The sequence below is a fragment of the Nyctereutes procyonoides genome, unplaced genomic scaffold, assembly GCF_905146905.1.
Source record: "Nyctereutes procyonoides isolate TBG_1078 unplaced genomic scaffold, NYPRO_anot_genome, whole genome shotgun sequence".
Classification (NCBI taxonomy): domain Eukaryota; kingdom Metazoa; phylum Chordata; class Mammalia; order Carnivora; family Canidae; genus Nyctereutes; species Nyctereutes procyonoides.
The window spans coordinates 24,997,974-25,019,854 of record NW_026575122.1 but is presented as its reverse complement, the minus strand read 5'-3'; the positions used below and the strand labels follow the sequence as shown (position 1 = coordinate 25,019,854).

The following is a 21,881-nucleotide window of genomic DNA, read 5'->3' as shown; positions in this document are numbered from 1 at the left end:
AGACCTGGGATCAAGTCCCACGTCAGGCTCCCTTCATGGAGCCTGCTTCTCCCTCTGCCTGTGTTTCTGCCTCTCTCTCTCTCTCTGTGTCTTTCATAAATGGATCAATAAAATCTTTAAAAAAAAGAAAGAAAGAAAAGAAAAGAATACCCTGTGTAGACACAAAACTAGGAGTCAGGAGCTCACAAGAACATAAGTGAAATCCATAGGGGTCAAAAAAAAAGATGCAGTTGGTACCCATAGTAATGAGCTTGAGAGCTTATACCTGTGGTATAAGGTAGCCACCTTGATATGGTTTGCCACTCAGGTACCCAGTGGACAGAGGTTTTTACAGCCTTTGACCAGATGAGAACCAAATCTCTGTAGAAAGCTGGTATCTTCAGAGGGCTACCTGCTTGGGAATCACTGGTAAACCAGAAAACAAAACAACAACAACAAAAAAAAATACTTGCCTCAGCCTGGGTCCTGGGAAAAATGAAGAGGTGTCCCTGAGAATTATTTACTGGGACCTCCCTTAAAATCTTTGGGCTTTAAGTTTATCCTATCTACATGGTCGAGGAATCCCAACCCAAAAAACTGGAATAAACATTGGTTCTGGGGTGTGCTAGTTACCAATTTATTATCAGCTCCAAATCCACTCTTCTTTGTCCTGGTTTGAAATATTGGATCTGTCTCCTATAAATATTTCTCTTGCACCTGATGGTTCAATGTTAAGTTTTGTCAAGAGTAACCTGAAGGGAAGAAGCTAGTCAGCCCATTGCAAAAAAAAAAAAAAAAAAAGTAAATGATTTCAAACAAACTGATTTTACTCATTAAATATAACAAAACATAGATTTGTTTCTGAAAATCCAATAGAAAGTTAATACCTAGAATTCTCACATAACACTCTTCTTCTCATCATAAAGCTGGCTTCAAGCCGAGCTTAATTTTCCAAATACTAAAATATACCCTAGTTACATTTAACATTTGGGTAAACTTTCAGCTTCTTCAACTCAGTAGATGTATTTTTGAAGATTTACAACCTCCTCTCTATATGGATGGCTTTTAAGCAGCTTTTTAGGCTGGTAACCTCCAGTTTCATTTAGCAAAAGATTGGTTGTTTCTGTACCCCATTTCACATTCCAAAAATCTCCCCACTTTACAGAATAACAAAGGGGTATATACACTTCAGCTATAATAAGAATAAAAGGAGGAGGAGGGGCAGGATGGCGGAAGAGTAGGGTCCCCAAATCACCTGTCCCCACCAAATTACCTAGATAACCTTCAAATCATCCTGAAAACCTACGAATTCGGCCTGAGATTTAAAGAGAGACCAGCTGGAATGCTACAGTGAGAAGAGTTCGCGCTTCTATCAAGGTAGGAAGACGGGGAAAAGAAATAAAGGAACAAAAGGCCTCCGAGGGGGAGGGGCCCCGCGAGGAGCCGGGCTGAGGCCGGGGCGAGTGTCCCCAGGACAGGAGAGCCCCGTCCCGGAGGAGCAGGAGCTGCACCAACCTTCCCGGCGGGCGGAAAGGGGCTCGCAGGGAGTTGGAGCAGGACCCAGGAGGGCGGGGATGCCCTCGGGCTCCCTGGGACACTAACAGACACCTGCGCCCCGGGAGAGTGCGCCGAGCTCCCTAAGGGCTGCAGCGCGCACTGCGGGACCGACCGGAGCAGCTCGGAGGGGCTCGGGCGGCGGCTCCGCGGAGGGGCTGCAGGGCGGGAGCGCGAATCCCACAGCGCAGGCCCCGGAGCACAGGGCGCCGGGACACAGCCCAGGATCCGGCCTCCCCCGGGACAGGCAGAGGCCGGGAGGGCCCAGGACAGCAAGGACGCTCCTGCCCCGAGCTGAGCAGATCAGCGGCCCCGCCCCGGAGCCTCCAGGCCCTGCGGACGGAGAGCTCCGGAGTTACTGCGGGAGCTGACTCCAGGCTCCAGAGCTGGCCCCGCCACTGCGGCTGTTCCTCCTGGGGCCTCAGGGGTAAACAACCCCGCTGAGCCCTGCAGCAGGCAGGGGGCAGAGCAGCTCCCCCAAGTGCTAACACCTGAAAATCAGCACAGCAGGCCCCTCCCCCAGAAAACCAGCTGGATGGACAAGTCCCAGGGGAAGTTAGACTTAAAGTCTACAGAATCAGAAGATACTCCCCCGTGTTTGTTTGTTTTGTTTTTGATTTGTTTGCTTCCCCCACCCCTTTTTTTCCCTTTCTTTTCCTTTCTCTTTTTCTTCTTTTTTTTCTTCCTTTTTTCTTTTTTCTTTTTCTCTTTTCTTTCCTTCTTTCTCTCCTTTCTTTTTCTCCTTTTCCCAATACAACTTGTTTTTGGCCACTCTGCACTGAGCAAAATGACTAGAAGGAAAACCTCACCTCAAAAGAAAGAATCAGAAACAGCCCTCTCTCCCACAGAGTTACAAAATCTGGATTACAATTCAATGTCAGAAAGCCAATTCAGAAGCACTATTATAAAGCTACTGGTGGCCCTAGAAAAAAAGCATAAAGGACTCAAGAGACTTCATGACGGCAGAATTTAGAGCTAATCAGGCAGAAATTAAAAATCAATTGAATGAGATGCAATCCAAACTACAAGTCCTAACGACCAGGGTTAACGAGGTGGAAGAACGACTGAGTGACACAGAAGACAAGTTGATGGCAAAGAGGGAAACTGAGGGAAAAAGAGACAAACAATTAAAAGACCATGAAGATAGATTAAGGGAAATAAACGACAGCCTGAGGAAGAAAAACTTACGTTTAATTGGGGTTCCCGTGGAAGCCGTAAGGGACAGAGGGCCAGAATATGTATTTGAACAAATCCTAGCTGAAAACTTTCCTAATCTGGGAAGCGAAACAGGCATTCAGATCCAGGAAATAGAGAGATCCCCCCCTAAAATCAATAAAAACCGTTCAACACCTCGACATTTAATAGTGAAGCTTGCAAATTCCAAAGATAAAGAGAAGATCCTTAAAGCAGCAAGAGACAAGAAATCCCTGACTTTTATGGGGAGGAGTATTAGGGTAACAGCAGACCTCTCCACAGAGACCTGGCAGGCCAGAAAGGGCTGGCAGGATATAGTCAGGGTTCTAAATGAGAAGAACATGCAACCAAGAATACTTTATCCAGCAAGGCTCTCATTCAAAATGGAAGGAGAGATAAAGAGCTTCCAAGACAGGCAAGAACTGAAAGAATATGTGACCTCCAAACCAGCTCTGCAAGAAATTTTAAGGGGACTCTCAAAATTCCCCTTTAAGAAGAAGTTCAGTGCAACAATCCACAAAAACAAGGACTGAATAGATATCATGATGACACTAAACTCATATCTGTCAGTAGTAACTCTGAACGTGAACGGGCTTAATGACCCCATCAAAAGGCGCAGGGTTTCAGACTGGATAAAAAAGCAGGACCCATCTATTTGCTGTCTACAAGAGACTCATTTTAGACAGAAGGACACCGACAGTCTGAAAATAAAAGGTTGGAGAACCATGTACCATTCAAATGGTCCTCAAAAGAAAGCAGGGGTAGCCATCCTTATATCAGATAAACTAAAATTTACCCCGAAGACTGTAGTGAGAGATGAAGAGGGACACTATATCATACTTAAAGGATCTATCCAACAAGAGGACTTAACAATCCTCAATATATATGCCCCGAATGTGGGAGCTGCCAAATATTTAAACCAATTAATAACCAAAATGAAGAAATACTTAGATAATAATACACTTATACTTGGTGACTTCAATCTAGCTCTTTCTATACTCGATAGGTCTTCTAAGCACAACATCTCCAAAGAAACAAGAGCTTTAAATGATACACTGGACCATATGGATTTCACAGATATCTACAGAACTTTACATCCAAACTCAACTGAATACACATTCTTCTCAAGTGCACATGGAACTTTCTCCAGAATAGACCACATACTGGGTCACAAATCGGGTTTGAACCGATACCAAAAGATTGGGATCGTCCCCTGCATATTCTCAGACCATAATGCCTTGAAATTAGAACTAAATCACAACAAGAAGTTTGGAAGGACCTCAAACACGTGGAGGTTAAGGACCATCTTGCTAAAAGATGAAAGGGTCAACCAGGAAATTAAGGAAGAATTAAAAAGATTCATGGAAACTAATGAGAATGAAGATACAACCATTCAAAATCTTTGGGATGCAGCAAAAGCAGTCCTAAGGGGGAAATACATTGCAATACAAGCATCCATTCAAAAATTAGAAAGAACTCAAATACAAAAGCTAACCTTACACATAAAGGAGCTAGAGAAAAAAACAGCAAATAGATCCTACACCCAGCAGAAGAGAGTTAATAAAGATTCGAGCAGAACTCAACGAAATCGAGACCAGAGAAACTGTGGAACAGATCAACAGAACCAGGAGTTGGTTCTTTGAAAGAATTAATAAGATAGATAAACCATTAGCCAGCCTTATTAAAAAGAAGAGAGAGAAGACTCAAATTAATAAGATCATGAATGAGAAAGGAGAGATCACTACCAACACCAAGGAAATACAAACGATTTTAAAAACATATTATGAACAGCTATACGCCAATAAATTAGGCAATCTAGAAGAAATGGACACATTTCTGGAAGGCCACAAACTACCAAAACTGGAACAGGAAGAAATAGAAAACCTGAACAGGCCAATAACCAGGGAGGAAGTTGAAGCAGTCATCAAAAACCTCCCAAGACACAAAAGTCCAGGGCCAGATGGCTTCCCAGGGGAATTCTATCAAACGTTTAAAGAAGAAACCATACCTATTCTACTAAAGCTGTTTGGAAAGATAGAAAGAGATGGAGTACTTCCAAATTCATTCTATGAGGCCAGCATCACCTTAATTCCAAAACCAGACAAAGACCCCACCAAAAAGGAGAATTACAGACCAATATCTCTGATGAACACGGATGCAAAAATTCTCAACAAGATACTAGCCAATAGGATCCAACAATACATTAAGAACATTATTCACCATGACCAAGTAGGATTTATCCCCTGGACACAAGGCTGGTTCAACACTCGTAAAACAATCAGTGTGATTCATCATATCAGCAAGAGAAAAACCAAGAACCATAGGATCCTCTCATTAGATGCAGAGAAAGCATTTGACAAAATACAGCATCCATTCCTGATCAAAACTCTTCAGAGTGTAGGGATAGAGGGAACATTCCTCAACATCTTAAAAGCCATCTACGAAAAGCCCACAGCAAATATCATTCTCAATGGGGAAGCACTGGGAGCCTTTCCCCTAAGATCAGGAACATGACAGGGATGTCCACTCTCACCACTGCTATTCAACATAGTACTGGAAGTCCTAGCCTCAGCAATCAGACAACAAAAAGACATTAAAGGCATTCAAATTGGCAAAGAAGAAGTCAAACTCTCCCTCTTCGCCGATGACATGATACTCTACCTAGAAAACCCAAAAGCCTCCACCCCAAGATTGCTAGAACTCATACAGCAATTTGGTAGCGTGGCAGGATACAAAATCAGCCCAGAAATCAGTGGCATTTCTATACACTAACAATGAGACTAAAGAAAGAGAAATGAAGGAGTCAATCCCATTTACAATTGCACCCAAAAGCATAAGATACCTAGGAATAAACCTAACTAAAGAGGTAAAGGATCTATACCCTAAAAACTACAGAACACTTCTGAAAGAAATTGAGGAAGACACAAAGAGATGGAAAAATATTCCATGCTCATGGATTGGAAGAATTAATATTGTGAAAATGTCAATGTTACCCAGGGCAATTTACACGTTTAATGCAATCCCTATCAAAATACCATGGACTTTCTTCAGAGAGTTAGAACAAATTATTTTAAGATTTGTGGGAATCAGAAAAGTCTCCGAATAGCCAGGGGAATTTTAAAAAAGAAAACCATAGCTGGGGGCATCACAATGCCAGATTTCAGGTTGTACTACAAAGCTGTGGTCATCAAGACAGTGTGGTACTGGCACAAAAACAGACATATAGATCAATGGAACAGAATAGAGAACCCAGAAGTGGACTCTGAACTTTATGGTCAACTAATATTCGATAAAGGCGGAAAGACTATCCACTGGAAGAAAGACAGTCTCTTCAATAAATGGTGCTGGGAAAATTGGACATCCACATGCAGAAGAATGAAACTAGACCACTCTCTTGCACCATACACAAAGATAAACTCAAAATGGATGAAAGATCTAAATGTGAGATTCCATCAAAATCCTAGAGGAGAACACAGGCAACACCCTTTTTGAACTCAGCCACAGTAACTTCTTGCAAGATACATCCAGGAAGGCAAAAGAAACAAAAGCAAAAATGAACTATTGGGACTTCATCAAGATAAGAAGCTTTTGCACAGCTAAGGATACAGTCAACAAAACTCAAAGACAACCTACAGAATGGGAGAAGATATTTGCAAATGACCTATCAGATAAAGGGCTAGTTTCCAAGATCTATAAAGAACTTATTAAACTCAACAGCAAAGAAACAAACAATCCAATCATGAAATGGGCAAAAGACATGAAGAGAAATCTCACAGAGGAAGACATAGACATGGCCAACACGCACATGAGAAAATGCTCTGCATCACTTGCCATCAGGGAAATACAAATCAAAACCACAATGAGATACCACCTCACACCAGTGAGAATGGGGAAAATTAACAAGGCAGGAAACCACAAATGTTGGAGAGGATACGGAGAAAAGGGAACCCTCTTACACTGCTGGTGGGAATGTGAACTGGTGCAGCCACTCTGGAAAACTGTGTGGAGAATCCTCAAAGAGTTAAAAATAGACCTGCCCTACGACCCAGCAATTGCACTGTTGGGGATTTACCCCAAAGATACAGATGCAGTGAAACGCCAGGACACCTGCACCCCGATGTTTCTAGCAGCAATGGCCACAATAGCCAAACTGTGGAGGGAGCCTCGGTGTCCATCGAAAGATGAATGGATAAAGAAGATGTGGTTTATGTATACAATGGAATATTCCTCAGCCATTAGAAACAACAAATACCCACCGTTTGCTTCGACGTGGATGGAACTGGAGGGTATTATGCTGAGTGAAGTAAGTCAATCGGAGAGGGACAAACAGTGTATGTTCTCATTCATTTGGGGAATATAAATAATAGTGAAAGGGAATATAAGGGAAGGGAGAAGAAATGTGTGGGAAATATCAGAAAGGGAGACAGAACATGAAGACTCCTAACTCTGGGAAACGAACTAGGGGTGGTGGAAGGGGAGGAGGGCGGGGGTGGGGGTGAATGGGTGATGGGCACTGAGGGGCGCACTTGACGGGATGAGCACTGGGTGTTATTCTGTATGTTGGTAAATTGAACACCAATAAAAAATAAATTTATTATTAAAAAATAAGAATAAAAATCATTCAGAAAAAAAACAGGCTTATCAATTCAACTAAGTCCAATCTTGACTTGCTCTGTGTTTTTAACTACCTCTATATTAGAAACATGGAGTGAAAAACATATCCCACGCTATCTTGTAACAGGCACTGCCCTACAATGGTTAATTCTATGTCGCAATGTGACTGGACCACGGAGTACTCAGGTATTTGGTCATACTTTTTTCTGGGTGTTTCTATGAAGATGCTTTTGAATGAGATTAGCATTTAAATCAGTAGATGAGTAAGGCAGATGACCTTCCCTAATGTGAGGCTCATCCAATCAGTTGAAAGTCTCAATAAAATAAAAAAGACTGACTTTCCACCAAGTAGGAGAGTAGTGCTTCTGCTTGACTGCTTTCAAACTGGGAAAGGTCTTTTCCCGCCTTTGGGCTTGAACTAAAACGTCAGCTCCTCCTGGGTCTTGAGCCCACCAGCCTTCAGACTGAAAACACACCTTTCAGTTCTGGTTCTCAGGTCTTCTGGCTCAGACTAACACAACACTAGCAGATCTCCTAGGTCTCCAGCTTGTCAACTCTGCAGATCTGGGTACTTGTCAGACTCCATAATGACATGGTAATTCCTTATTGAAAATGAATCTGAATCAAATACTCCCCCATGTGTGTGTATGTGTGTGTGTGTGTGTGTGTGTGTGTGCGTGTGTTCACTGGTTCAGTTTCACTGGATAATACCCCAAATAATCTCCTATCGCCCAATTCCCCATTAAAACATTCCCGTGTAGAGCAATAAAATGCTCCAGACCTTTCTTCCCCGTTTTGAAAGATATTACATTCATTGTCTTCTTTTCCTCCTCTCCATCCCAGCTATCCCACAACCTTCTGAAAAAAATATTCCTACCCCATCTCTCTGTAATTATGTAGTTAGAACATGAGCTGGCATCTTTTTGAAAAGAGCTGGTTCTTTTTGAAACCACAGTTGTTTGGCTGTGGGAAGAGGAACATCTGATCCAAGCCAATCTAAGGCCTTACAACATGTGAGCTCTGTGTTTTTGTTAATTTGAAAACTGAAGAGAGTTGATTGAAGTCCTTTTCTGCTAGCAGCCATGTAGAGGAATCAGAGTTGGATTACAATTAGAATACAGAATTCTAAGAGCATGAAGCAACTGCACTGAAGCAGAGGCGACAGCTGAAAAAAAGAACCCTACTGATAAGACCCAATTCACCTGTCCCATTGACTCCTCTGTGTCTCAGTGACAGCAGTCAATCGCCTTTTGGCCAAAGCTGGTTTGAACTAGGTGTCAGTCAACTGCAACCAGAGCAGAAGCAGCAAACCCCTACTGTGTTCAGATCATTATGGAAATTTATATAATTGAACTAAACACAACCAAACTAAATTCAGCTATTTTATATCATCTGTTTTCCATGAATTGATATTTTTCAAAAAATGAAATGTGTTCACTATTTGCCCTAAAAACATCATTAACATTGAGGCTACCTGAAATACAAATTTTACCCAAAAAGGATCTCTCTTTGCTTGTATGTATAAGGAACTTACCAAATCAGAAAGCACAATCAGAAAACACAAGGAGTTCCATGTTCCCTGGTGAACACTATGAGGTCCCATTAAAAATACTAGAAAAAAGTAATACGATAGTAAAAAAAAAAAAATTCTATAAATATTCCACAATCTCTGAATTTCTCAGGAAAATCACACGTATTTACGAAATGAGGACATCAATAAATATCTTCTTAGTACTTTACAAGTTTAACATTTTCTTCTCAGTTGGATAAAAGATAAGCTTTATTATCCCCTTATACATCCTAGAATCCCTGTTACAGAGAAAGCATTTAAAAGCAGTTATTAGGGCAGCCCTGGTGGCTCAGCGGTTTAGCGCTGCCTTCAGCCCGGGGCCTGATCCTGGAGACCCGGGATCGAGTCCCGCGTTGGGCTCCCTGCGTGGAGCCTGCTTCTCCCTCTGCCTGTGTCTCTGCCCCTCTCTCTCTGTGTCTCTCATGAATAAATAAAATCTTTAAAATAAATAAATAAATAAAATAAAAGCAGTTATTAATACATAGGCCATATGAAAAATAAACTGGCCCTGAGCTTCCTCTTCAACAAGATCAATGTTATTCTGTGAACTAGGAAAGATGGTGGCTTGGATAACTAAAATTCAAATAAACACACAACCTTCAGTACTCAAATTCAGTTAACTTAAAAGTCTATAACCATTTACTGTTTTTATAAACTTGCTAACAATGGTTTTAATGGCTGATTTCTCTAATCTCAATCCCTATATATTTTTCTGAATGATGTGCTAAGCAGCACAACTGTGAATAAAGAGAACATAAAAGACAGAGAAGCAAACACACATATGCACTTCACAAATAAATTTGGTAAGAACTTAGTCACAAAGGGTTTGTACCGGCTCAGGATCATAGTTCCAAGTCATTTCTTTTTCACTCATTCTAATTTCACCAATAGGAGAGATAAGCAGATAATCTGAGAATAGGTAAGAGAGGAAAAACAAGGTTCAAAGTAGCTGGTATTTTTAATAAGGCAACTGAAATAAGGAGATATTGAGAGACAAATTAGTTACTAAAACCTTTAACAAAATACAAAGCCCCAGATCACATGCATAGATCAGAAGGGTTAGGTATTATTCTACATTTTCATTTTATAGAATTTCGGGAAATGTTATGAGCTTCATTTTTCCAACAGCACCCTGAGAACAAGTAAAAATATAATATCTCAAGTTCAGTTCAAAGAACTATATTTTCACAAATTCCCAATCCTATCCTCATTAAGATCTCTCACACAATAACCATTCTGCTAGGAGAGTAGCAGGGGGGATTATCAGAGAAGATAGAAAGATTAGCACCTGCTAATACTAATATCCAATTCAAAAGTATTTGTACATATGGTTCTAATCCAGTAAACACATTTTACAATTATGAGCCGTTGGCATTTTTGTGGTATACAGCATTCAATCTAAACAATGAGATGTTCAGAAGGGTTTTGAGTCTCTCTACTAAGGAAAGCATTTTAATCAGAGTCTGTCAAAATGAGATTAGAGTTAATATAAGTAACATCGATGAAAGGTTTGGTAGAAAAGATTAAATTCAGTAAGTCTTAAACACTTAGTTATCTCAGAAGATTAATATAAGAAGGAAAAAACATGGATTGTTCACACATCTCACAAGAAGAGAATGTGTATATAAAGGTGCAGAGCATAAACATATATACTTACCTATGTATAGAATCTTTACAGAGGATACATGGAAAACTGAAAGAATGGTGGCCTCTGACCTAAAGGACTGGGGGGGACCAGTGAACTGGGCTAAGGACACTAACTTTTCATTCTATATTCTTTTAATTTATGGAATATTTGACTATATTTCCAATTTAATTCAATAAACACATTTAAAATAAAAGACATGAACCATGAATACAAATAACTTCTATGAAAGTAAAATGTGTAAGTTACATGGAAAAGATAGATAGATACAAAATGCACAACTGGGTTAGAGATGGATTCATCTACAAAAACAGGGAAACTGCCAATCAGGAGATGGTACATGAGATGGGCCTTAAATGATGGACAGAGCAGATATGTAACAGAAATCATCCCAGGGAAGAGACCACCTGAACAAAGGAGACACACAGGTAGGAAAGGATGGATCACGTTCAGGAAAGTATTTGTGTAAACGTTCAAGGCACCTTTAAGGTGCCATATTCTTTTTTCGATGGCTGCATGACAATCCCACGTGAGCAGAGTCTTAAATCAAACATGAATTCATCATCTTATGGTTTCTGTGATCAGGAGTCCATGTCACATCGGCCCTTTGCTCAGGGACTCCTTAGGGCTGAAAGCAAAGTATCTGCCAGGGCTGGGGTTTCACCTAATGAGTGGGGTCCTCCTCTAGAATCGTCGGTTGTGGGCAGAGTTTGGTTCCTTGCAGGATTGCTAAGACTGCCTCCCATTCTCAGACCGTAACACTATCCCCTTCGATTGGGTTGTACTTGCATCAAGGGTGTGATAATGCATCATATTCACACACCTGTTGTTGTGCGAGCACACAAAGAAGACATCCAGGAGCTGCCCAAGAGAAGAGGATTGTGCAGCGCATGTACATCAGAGTAGAATCTTTGCGAACATCTTAGAAGTCCGCCCAGCATGGATAATTACAGAAGATGAGAGTTACAATTCTCTAGGGCTGTACCAAAGTCCAGCTCCATAGTTTTCCCCTGTTATTTCTGTTCCCAAAGATGCTGCTGCTCGTAAAATGTATATACACAATAAACAACTGCAGCAGAGAATCTTCCTACATTTGGTGACTGTCTATCCTTCGACTATCAATGGTAGTCACTTCTTGCATGGCCTATTTTACTAACTGCGGATATCTGCCCCTCTCTCACAGCCTTTCAGTCAATAGGAACCATTCTTACCTCTGAATATGGTAATTCCTGGCTGGCTTCTCCATTACTGTTAGATTAATACTGAGCTTATTAAGGACCTCCTTTTACTCCACAAAGACCTGGAGTCTTTGTTGAATATTTTTCCCTTCTATTACTGGCCGTTTTTGTTTTTTTTTTTTTTTTTTTTTGCCTTGTGTTAGTTCATGACACAAAAGCAATTTTAGGTGTTCTATGGTTCTCTAGACCCCATCTTATCTATCCAAGAAAGAAATGCAAATTTGCAAAATGTCAGGTCTAGAGCCATATGGAAGATTACGTATACACATAATTAATATTTTTGCAGTGCTGATTATGACTCTTTTGGAACCTAAGTTTCAGAAATACTCACTTCTATGATGTAGCAGCATATATTTTTCTCATAGACAAAAATGAAAAAGTTTGGTAACTTTTGCCTGCTGATTTAGATGACAAATAGGTTGTTAGACAAGTAGAACACCATGAAAAGAAGGCTACCTTATATAACACTTAGTCTCTCAGAACAACAAGGCACAAGGTTTGAGATCTTCAGCTATTTCCACTGCTATACTGATTTAACAAGGTGATCTGCATTCTTCAATCTTGTTTTATTTAATTTTTTTTTAGCTAAACTCTACATCCAATGTGAGCCCTGAACTCACAACCCTGAGATCAAGAGTTGCGTGCTCCACCAGCTGAGCCAGTCAGATGCCCCCGTATTCTCCAATTTTAAATAGAGCACTGGTATGTCTTCTTCTAGGTAAAGGAGTATTCATTAAAAATCACTATTTGATGGTAAAATAAACACTGCTAGCATAATTAAAATTTTAACAGTCTTGGCTTATAAACAATGGCTTTCAAATTTGCAAACAGACTGTCAGGCCACGTACAAGAGTCAGCTTTTTTGAGTAGCAGTTTTATAGCATAAACAGGTAATTAAGCCAACAAATACCCAATGAGTCCCCACTAAGTGTAAGACACTGTTCTACTAGGTAGGTGACAGTGCAGGGGGAAAATTACAGGATAAGTCAAACATGAATCCTAACCTCAAGTTATTTATAAGTGAAAAGAAAATTCTGAGGGTGGTGGGATCAACCTAATTTTCCTTTCCCTTCTATAGCAGACAGATTCTGTAGGTGATCCCCATGGTCCCCGACTCCTAGTTCCTAGTCCTTACATGACCCTTCTCCCCTTGAGTGTGGGCAGGACCTGTGATGTGTTTGTAACCAAAAGAATTTGGTAAAGGTGACAGGAAATGTCCATAATTATTGTACTTGGGCATGTAATTATATTACATAATATTGTAGCACCCATCATGACTCTCCTTTGCTGGCTTTGAGGAAGCAAATGGCCATGGTCAGAATGTCACATGAGCTGGAATGACAGGAGGTGTCAGCCAGCAGGATGCTGAAGCCTCCAGTCCTACAATAGCAAGGAACCACCATCTGCCAACAATCTAAGTAACTGTTTCCCAGTCCAGCCTCAGTTGAGAACTATTGTCTTGGCAAACACCTCGATTCAAGTTTTGTGAGATCTTTAGCAGAGGGCCTACAGAAACCAAAAACACATTGTTTAAGACTAAGTTTATGGTGATACTGTTACATAGCAAGAGGTACACAAAAACATCTTCATTCTTATTCAAATTGCTCACATCTTTTTTAAGATTTTATTTATTTATTCATGAGAGAGACAGAGAGAGAGGCAGAGACACAGGCAGAGGGAGAAGCAGGCTCCCTGCAGGGAGCCCCATGCAGGACTCGATCCCAGCACCCTGGGATCATGCCCTGAGCCAAGGGCAGACGCTCCACCACAGAGCCCCCCAGGCATCCCCAAATTGCTCACGTATCTTATGAGGTAAATTCAAGTATCCTAAACATCACATCACCCCTGATATAATAGGAAGCCCCCAGCCTACACACACGAGTAAAGCAGAGTCAGTTACACAGTCACACTCTTATGTAAAAAGCAAGCTCCAATTTGTCGCCAATACTGCCAGAAGGAGCAGGCTGGTTACCTGATGAACAGTCCAAAAAACAAAAATCAGCGGCTCTTCTCAGAGAGCAAGCAGCTTCCACTTCCTGACTAAATGTTCAGAAGGAGCCACCAGGCCTGTTGACCATGAATGAATGGAAAACCTGAAGGGTTGGGGGACACCACAGTGGCTGGTTAGGTGCAGAAGAAAACTCGGATTCCCACTTACCCAAAGAAAGTAAAAACATATACCTCCTAGTAAAACACAGCTATTTTCCTTCTTGTCTAAAAGCCATCTTTGCTTGTATTTTTTTCTTTTATTGAGGTATAACTGACGAATACAATGGCACGATATTTGAAGCACACGCAATGCCATGATGCGACACACACATACATAGTAAAAGGATTTCCACAGCCAAACTTACTACATACCCATCTCCTCACATATTTACCTCTCTTTTGTTTCAACTACCTTTTCTTAAATGCAATGGGACCCAGTTTGGGACATGCATTCATTACAAATGAGCCAGAGTTCTTACCACCACTTTTTTCAGAAGTCCCATCACTGCAGGCTCATTGCAATACAAATATTTTCACAAACAGTGGAAGTGATATATTAGTACAATTTCATCAGGATAATAAGCATAACTAAAAACAATTACCAAGATTAATTTTTTTTATTATTCAGTAGTGAGAGGAGGAAAAGTACTCAACTGTTAACTGTACTTCTTTAACTCTCACTTTTTAAAGAGTAAAGTCAGTTAAGTAAAACACAAAATGTGTGACAAAATATATGCTTAGAATAATGTAGTTTTTTCCTTTGCAAAAGGAGATTCACTACATTATGTCATTTCATTTTTCTCTGTATAGCAAAAGTGAATCAATAACCTATTTCCAAATGGGCAGCTAATAAAATTAACTTTTACTGCATATTTAAGAAAGTTCTTTAATCTCTTCTAATTACATACACACACAAAGGCTTTTTGCAAATCATTAACAGTTAAGAAATACTTTCATTACACTTTAGGTAGGTAAAATATTCTTGGTTGTCTGAGAAAACCATTCCTATAATATTAGTAAATGCACAATCACATTTCCAAATGGCAGAAAATAAAAGCAACATTAATTGGAAAGAATATACATTTGGTCTAAGTAAAGCTTGAAGGCACAACCAGAGATGAGCATGGAAAGCATAACTTGATCTGCACGCTCCCCCTGGGCCTCGAGGTATCTCTCTCTGAATGCCCTGCCTGCAAACATCTAGGTCAGTCCCACGGCTTAAACAACAACATCCTAAATAGGGCATGAGAAGAAATCAAATGCACAATAATGTAAACGAATATATCTCCCAGATACAGGGAAGCATTTAAATGTGACAATGTAAAAATGCAGCATAGAGAAGTCAGAAGCAAACCGAAACAAAAAATATTTCGAAAGCTTTCTAAAATAAAAAATTTAAAATAGGCAGGGTAAAGGAAGAATAACTTATAGACAGCTATTCTCACCTTAGTGAGGGGCAGGAGTCACATACGGGTCTACATATAAAGTAGTAACCTAGTAAAACAAACTGAAAAATTCAAACCACAGTACAAAACAAGGGCCTCAGCCTAAATTGACGGTTCTACCGTATTTGTTGGAATCCTTTCCAGAAGCCTCTGGACTTCTGCTTTTTTAGATCTGTGATAAGCACCAATCGTTGATTTAATCGATAGTTAATCAATATTGAATTAGTCAATATTGGTTAATCAACTATTAATGATCAGTAATCAACTATTAATCAATATTCTGTATCTTAGTATCTCTGCTACTAAGATACATAATTACATGCAAGGCCATTCTGTCTCACAACTGTGCCCTGACCTGCACCAAGCATCTCACATATCCAACAGAATGACCTAAATAGGTCTTACATTATACACAACAGGGGTCTACAAACTTTCTCTATAAAATGCCAGAGAGTGAATATTTTAGGCTTCAGGGAGCCACACAGTCTCTGCTAGAGCTATCCAAAACTATGGCATGAAAAGAGTCTTAGAGAACGTGTAAATGAATGGGTATGGCTGTGTTCCAGTAAAACTTTATCTACAAAAAAAGCAATATACAGGCTAGATTTGGACCTCAAACCATAGTTTGTCAATTCCTAAAAGGAACTCTCAAGGGACCCCACACCTCAAATTTTTCTCCAAGTATAATAAATACCTGAAAAGTCTGCCTCTGGTAGAGAAGAAAACTGAACAACTCTTATTCTACCGTGAAATTGCCAAGATCATATACCAGCTATACAGCAGACCTAGGGATCTACGGGCCTCCCTGAACAAACAAGCGAAGACATTATGGCAGACGAGAAATGAAGAAGGATAAAGATGGTCAGTAATTTTAGCCAACAACAAATAGATACTGAAAATCTTTACACCCACAGAAATCCTATCTGACCTAAAAAAAACTGTATTTTTCCTGCCAATATTTAATAATACATACCCTTCCCTCTCCTACTTTTTTCCACTCCTTCTATTGCTTACCTTGTGTAAAAACAGATAAAATGAGCACGTGATGGTAGTAATAGCTTCCTCACTTTACTCCCTGCTTCCAGGAATGAGCTACCTAAAACACAATTCTGTTCTGCTTATAATAAGCTGCCAATTTAGCAATGGGGAAGCCTATGGACTCTTGGGTCATGGAGAACTTAATACAGATCTAGATTCTATTATTTATTAGCTGTGTGACCCTGGGCAGGTTACTTAACCTCTCCAGCTTCTATTTCCTTTTCCAAAAACGAGTTTTTGAAAAAATCATAAAGTTGTGATAAAAAGTAAATAAGGGAATTCGTGTAAAGTACTCATCAAAATATCTGATACATTATTGTCATTCAAGAAATGTGTGCTATGATTATGGTAACCGTGGGGTTAACATTTTTTAAAACCTGTCTGCATATTCTTTGAAATTCCTCCCCCTGAGAGGCGGGATCTATGTGCCCTCCCCTTGAATCTGGGTCGGCCTTAGTAAGTTGCCTGTAACCATGAGAATGCAGCAGAGGTGATACTGGATGATTTCTGAGGTGAGGTCAGAAAAAGCCATTCTGCTTCCATCTGAATCTCTTGAGACACTCACTCAGGGTCCACGTAAGAATTCCAGGTACTCTGACACTGCCCCACTGGAGAGACCACATGTAAGCACTATTCAGATGAGCATCCACCGGCCATGTGACTGAGCCATCTTCAACTCATCCAGCTAAGCCTTCAGATGACCACAGCCAACATCTGCCTGCAACTACCTGACCACAACATTGTGAGCAAAACGGAATGTTATTTTGAATAATTAAGTTTCGGGTAATTGGGTAGGTAGGCACCAATAGCAACCAGAACAAAACTTTAGTATATGCAGTGATATAACAAAACTCTAAAACATGTAGCATTGGCCAGGTGCCTCAGCAGCCTCACAAGTAATCCAAGGTAAAGACAGGCCTGGCTTAAAGACGTTTATTGCTGCGACTTTTACCTAATGGAGTAAACCCCAATAAAATCCACCAGAAGAGCAAAAAGTAAATGTTCGAGGGAACTGTATTAACAAAGCATTCCCAGCTTTAACTTAAATAGACAGAATAAGTACAAAAAGAAAAGAAGCCCAAAGGCTTCTACAAGTAGGAAGCAGGCCTAGGAAGCTACCCAACTGCAGACATACACCATTTCCTAAGCAAAAGAAAGCATGATTCAGAAGGAAGAATCAAGAACCCAAATGGCAGGATCAAGAGCAATGGAAAACAATTCCTAATGAGCAGTACTGAACCCTAATCAACACACGGGCAACATCTGTCCAGCTGGATTTCAAAACTGCAATTGTCTCATGAATGCTATGTAGCTCTCATTTCTTTCATTTTAGAAAGGGGTGTCTACTGTGGTTATCCTATCCCTGAATCACCAATGCAGAGTGGCTAGGTGGGGAGCAGAAAACATCTTTTTGGTTCACAGATCTTCATGTCAAGAGAAACCATATCTAAGGAACTGCATATCAGGGGCCTCATATACATACAGAGTTGATTTAGATGAATGGATCTTGAGCTCATGCCAGAACAAATAAACCTTCAGGATGGAAGAGGACTTTGGAGAGAATGGATTTTGCATTTGAGAGAATTGTAAATAATGTGTGACCAAAAGAAAGACTGTGGTGGTTTTAAAAGACGTCTGCATGTTTTAAACGCTCCTTTTTTTTTTTTTTTGACACTTCTCCCACCAAGAGGTGTGGTCGGTCTGTGTCCACTCCCCTTGAATCCAGCCCAGTTTTAGCGACAAGCTTGTAAAACTAAACACAATCATGTCAGAAATGACATGATTATTAACTTCCAAGTCTTGGTCAGAAAAGCCCACAAAGTTTTTGCTTGATTCTCTTGAGACACTTGCTCCAAGAAAAGCCTGCTGCTATGTAAAAAGTCTGATTACCCCAAAACCACCACACTGGAGAGGCCACATATAGGTAGTCCAGTCAGCAACAAAGCTTAAGGCCCCAACAGGCAGCATCACCTACCAGCCATGTGAGTGAGCCCGATCAAATGTCCAGGCTGCTGGAACCTACACAGCTCTGAGCCCCTGTGACATGTGACTGCAAGTGACAGAGTCTTAATGAGGAATGTCTATCAAGCACACTACTGCCCAGTAACACACTACTGACCTACAAAACCATGAGCAATATAAAGTAGTTGTTTTAAACTTCTAAGTTTTACATAAGGTCTCATACGGTAGTAAGCAAAATAATAATGTTGATGTCACTCCCTTTCAGTAGCTTCTCATTATTCTTATAATAAAATCAAGTTCCTTTTCTATTATTTACATGATCCAGTCCGTTTACCTGGCTGTTAACTAGTGAGTGGCCTTAGCTGAAATGCAACTTCCTCCTAAAAATATTCCTTTTTAATGCCAAGTATAGGGGAGGGGCCTCTGCTAAGCATTCCTATAACATTCTTTACTTTTCCTGTTCTACATCCTCTACAGACAGGAATCGCATCCATCTTATTGGCCAACTGATGCCAATACCCAGTGCATATGGATAAGCATTCATACAGTTTTCCTAAGTATTAAATGAATAATATCATGGAGTAGAAAAAATCCTAATAGCAAACGAAACACAAAGAATAAATTAGTAATAAAGGTAGGTACAAACAATATACTGCATATAAGAGAATGGGGAAGGGAAGACCTCTCTTAAGTATGAATTTTGGTGAGATAACTGGCACAGAATTAATACAGGAAAGTTTATTTTAAAAGGATTAAACATTAAAATTTAAAGGCTACCTAAAATTCAAAGAATAGCTAATGCCTGGCTCCCTAAGGCACAGGATGTTGTTTATAAGTCTAGTTCTATGCCTGTCCAAAGGAAATATCTCAGATTAAAATTTGTTTTGAGCAGCATTGGCAACGGCAGTAGGAGGTTCGGTTGTCTCTCGGCAGCTGCCAGTGCAGCTTACTTTCAGTTGCTTTTTAAAGACGGAAAACTCATGGTGCAAACTGCTATTTCCAGGGAATCCCTGTGTTGATCATGGGACAACATATCCTGTATGGAAAAGTCATCCATCTGGAGAAACATTTTGCTGTCCTTGTCAAACACACTCCTGAGGAGCAGGACTGTGATGAGCTTGGCTGTACCCAGTACCTGGTGACAGCACTTACCAAAACAAGATCCTTTTCAAAACTCGCCCCAAGCCCATTATCACCAACGTCCCCATGAAAATATGAACGAACCTCGGATTTTCCCTCGAGAGCGGCCAACTCCTTGGACTCATACTCAGTTGCCACCTCAAGGACAGCTGGGACAGCTTGCCGGTTCCCTGGGACCACAGCGAGGGGTCCTGTTTTAAACACAGGCCACCCACTGGGCATGAATTCTGATCCCTTTCTTATGGCAACTGGTTCTCTCCGTGGAAATCTGGTCCCATTTCCAAGGAATCCATCACCTTTTCCATCTTCATCAGGCTCATTGGTTTCAAATCCAGCACCTCTCCCTGCTGGTGCTCGTGACTAGGCATGGCTTCTTTTCCAAGAGGGATGAATCCCACTGGCGCTGGTGCAGTTTCTTTCCCAAGGCCTGGTGGCCTCTTGGGCCCAGGCCCAGGGCCATCTCTGAACCCTAGCGCAGGGGCTCTTCCAGGCCCAGGATCTCTGTCTAACCCCAGGTTAGGGGGTCTCCCAGGGCCAGGTCCTATGTCCAACCCAAAAGCAGGTGGTTTCCTGGGAATGGGTCCTGACCTCAGAAGTGGTGGCCCTATGAGCCCTGGTTCTGGGCCCAACCTGAGAACAGGTATCTTCTTGACTTCTGGTAATGGTCCTCCTAATCCTAGACCAGTCGGCCTGGGACCAAGAACAAGTCCCAATCTGAGATCAGGCTTCGTTGGTACAAACCCTGCCCTGAGGTCAGGTATGTTTCCAGGCCCAGGCCTTGGGCACAACCCAAGGGCAGGCGGCCTGGGACCAGGCCCTAATGTGGACACCAGAGTGGGTGGCCTTCTAGGCACAGGATCTGGTCTTAAGAATGGCTGGACCTCAAGGCCTAGATCTTGCCCCTATTCTAAGAGCAGCATGTCTTTTGAAGCAAATTCAGCTGCTTTCTCACAGGCTTCTGGAAACATGGGCACAAGCCCATCCTCTATGGCAAGAGTACCTGGCCCCATAGGCCCAAACTTGGGTCCTGGCTCTCAAGGAATTGGCCTTCCAGGGCCAAATCCATCTCCCATGTCCAGGGATCCCAGCCCCATAGGCCCTAATTCAGTTCTTTTTTCAATGCTAATCCCTTTCCAAGGGGAACAGGTTCAGGAGGGCTCAATCCAGCTGCCTTCTCTCAGTATTCTGGCACATTGGCTTCAAATGCAGCTACTTTCCAGAAGTCTGCTAGCCTCCAGGGCTCAAGTCCAGCAATTTTCCCAAGAACCTCTGGGCCATTAGGCTGCAACCCAGCTAACTTCCCAAGGGCTAGTGGCTTACAGGGTCCAAGTCCTGCTGCCTTCCCAAGGTCTACTGGCCCATTAGGCCCTGGTCAGGTTACTTCCCCTAGGTCAGCTCCTGGGCCCTGAGCTCTTCTCCAGCAGGCCCCATGGGTATCAACCCAGCTCCTTTTGCAAGGCCAAGTGGAACCCTGGGTCTAAACCCAGCTTCATTTCCAAGGACGAATGGCCCTGTAAGCAAGACTTTGGTCCCATTTCCTAGAGTGGGGAGCTCCCCAGCTGCTTTCCCCAGACCAGGTGGTCCAATGGCTACAATGTATCCAAATAGAATGTTACCCCCTTAAACACATTTTTCTTTCCAGGACCACTTTGGTTTTCAAGCACCATGGTTCTAGGTGGGGCTGTGTTTTAAGTAAAAGGGTAGATGTGGAGCTACAGTCTGAATTACATAGCTGGGGCTCAAGTTCAGATGAGCCATTGTTTTCCTCTGCTTCTTTCTTGACTGAAAGTGAAATGTTATTTGTAGGAGATGGACTACAGCAGGCAGGAATGATCCTGACTTTAGATTAAAGATCTCCAGCCCTCCAGAAGCCTGCTGTGCTTTTGTCCCACAGCTTTCTGCCTCCTGTTTCTTACTAGTTTCCTGAATTGTTCGTGTGGACTTTTCCTCAGGGATACATTGGCCTGCAGGTCCCAATTTGTATGTAGTCCCCTGCTCACCACTGGAGAATCAGCTCACTGCTCTGTAGAAATGTTGGTGAACCGACCATGCTTCAGCAGCTCTGACCTGGCAGCTTGGACCTGGTCATCCTCTACTGCCATACCTTTTCCTGGGGGCTTGAACACAGAACAGGGAGGTGGGCAACCACTTCAGAAACCCACCAGATACACGTTCTGCTTGACTGACTGGGCCTGCAACTTCCTTTCCTGGGACTTAGAGGAGGCCAGGATCAAGGCTCCACCGCTCATCTAACTCCCTCTCCACTAGTACTCTCGATCAGAGAACCTCAAAATTTAAACTGACATGGATGGGAATATGGGAATTAGGGTGGGGGTGGGGGGATTAAGGGGAGAAATCACTGTGCTTTGTTCAGCCTAACATGAAAGGATGGTTGGTGTTTTTCCTGCATTGTATCTTTTCTTACTGTTTTTTAATAAATGGGATGAGAAGGCAAAAATAAAAATAAAAATAGGGCAGCCCAGGTGGCTCAGCAGTTTAGTGCCACCTTCACC

At 41.6% G+C, this 21,881-nt stretch overlaps 1 protein-coding gene and 1 pseudogene across 8 annotated transcripts in view; one reads left to right on the top strand and one right to left on the bottom strand.

Moving 5' to 3' along the window:
• The window catches only part of ANKS1B (ankyrin repeat and sterile alpha motif domain containing 1B), a 1,038,970-nt gene that overhangs the window by 981,115 nt on the left and 35,974 nt on the right, over positions 1 to 21,881 (bottom strand). The window lies entirely within an intron of this gene.
• LOC129516835 (decreased expression in renal and prostate cancer protein-like) lies at positions 19,443 to 21,397 on the top strand (annotated as a pseudogene).